Raw genomic sequence first — 2,137 nt, forward strand, 5'->3', positions numbered from 1 at the left:
TCCTGACGACTCAGGCTGGAGAGATTGCTGAGATGGTACTCATGAGACCTGAGACCACTCAGAAGGAGCTGAACTCCTCCTCTGTCTTGGACGAGAACGTCCTGGAAGACATGAACAAGCAGCGTCAGGCGCGCTTGGGTTCTGAGATTCTCAAGAACCCCAAGGATCCCGGTGTATCCTTTGGTGACGGAGTATGCGGACGTGGTGAACAAACACCCACCGACCCAACTCCCACCGGATCGAGGCGTACGGCACGAGATTGATCTCGTGCCCGGCACAAAGTATTGTGTCACGAGGCAATGGCCTCTCCCGCGCGAACAGTGCGAGGTCATTGATGCCTTCTTCGCCGCGAAAGCGAAGGCAGGCATGGTGCGGGAATCGAAATTACCGCACTCGACGCCGACCTTTCTGCGTTCGGTAGCCGAACGGAAAGTGGCGTCTGGTTCACGCTTATAACAAGCTGAACAACGCAGCGGTGCCGGCCCAAACACCGATCCCACGAAAGGATGTGTTGTTGTGTAACATGGCCGGGAGCGTACTGTACAGTGCGCTAGATTTGTAGACGGATACTACCAAATCCTGATACGAGAGAGTGACATCTCTCTCACCGCGGTAAGCACTCCAAGCGGCATGCTCTGCGAGTGGCTCGTCATGCCGCAGGGCTGTCTAACGCCCCGGCGACGTTCCATCGCCTGGTGACGCAATTGTTCCGCCCTTTGCGTACCTTCGTACAGACGTACTTCGACGACATGTTCGTCCATAGCCGTGCCGAGGGAGACAAGACGGCCATGGAGGTGCATCTAGGACACCTCCGTCGAGTGTTGGACGTGATGCGAGCGAACAAGCTCTACGCCAACATCGACAAGTGCGTTTTCGCGTCACCAGAGATTAAAGTTCTCGGTTGCTTCGTCAGCAACGTGGGCGTTCGGGCTGACCCAGACAAGGTCAAGGCCATAGCAGCATGGCCGACGCCCCGATCCCAGAAGGATCTTCGAAAGTGGTTGGGCTTGGCCAACTACCTTCACAGGTACAGCGCTGGGTACGCGGGCTTCGCTAAGTCCTTGTCGAGCCTCCTTCAGAAGGACGTCGACTGGCGCTGGGAACAAGAGCACCAGGATGCTTTTGACAGCATCAAGGCCAGTCTCCAAGAGGCCCCTGTCCTGGCTCTGCCGGACGAGACGAAGCCGTTTAGCGTCGTCTGCGATGCCTCCGATTACGCCATCGGGTGTGCATTGCTGCAGGACGACACGGCTGGACAGGAACGAGTCATCTCGTTCCAGTCCCGGCAGCTCAAAGCCGCCGAGCGGAACTACCCTGTCCATGACAAGGAGCTCCTGGCAATGAAATATGCCCTTGTGAAGTTCCGTGTTCACCTTCTGGGCTCTAGGCCCTTTGTGATCTACACAGACCACGCGTCCTTGAGGACGGCGACTAACTCGCCTCACCTCTCCCAAAGGATGGCGAGGTGGCTGTCCTTCTTCGCGGAATACAACTTCCGCGTCGAATACAAGCCGGGCAAGCTCAACGTGCTTGCGGACGCCCTCTCTCGGCGTCCTGACGATGCGTTGACCCACATCACGCGGGTGACAACGGATCTATATGATCGGATACGCATGGCGTATCGGGACGATGAGGCTGTCGCGCCTATCGTCAAGCTCCTTATGGCCGGAACGAGCGCGAAGTCCGACTGGCTCTCGTCGCGACAGCGCTCACGGCTCCACCGATATGAGTTTAAAGAGGGTCTCCTCTATTACCGGGTGGAGCCCACTGATCCTCCACGGGTGGTCGTACCCAGCGACGAGGATCTGAAGTTCGATATCCTCGCGGAGGCGCATGACGCGCCCTCCCAGCGGCCACTTGGGCCGCGAGAAGACCTTTCTGTCGGTCTATCAGTCCTTCTGGTGGACCCACATCTACAAGTGGGTCGCCCGATATGTGAAGACATGTGAAACATGTCAGCGGGTCAAACCCGCAGGGCACTCTTCGGCTCGACTACAGAGCCTGCCCGTACCGGCTGACTGTTGGAAGTCGATGAGTCTTGACTTCATCTTTGGGCTTCCCGTCGACGGACACGGCAACACCGGAATTTTGGTGTTCGTGTGTCGGCTGAGCAAGATGGTACATCTGCTCCAGTCCC

Source organism: Phytophthora infestans, genomic scaffold, assembly GCF_000142945.1.
Source record: "Phytophthora infestans T30-4 supercont1.81 genomic scaffold, whole genome shotgun sequence".
Taxonomy (NCBI): domain Eukaryota; phylum Oomycota; class Peronosporomycetes; order Peronosporales; family Peronosporaceae; genus Phytophthora; species Phytophthora infestans.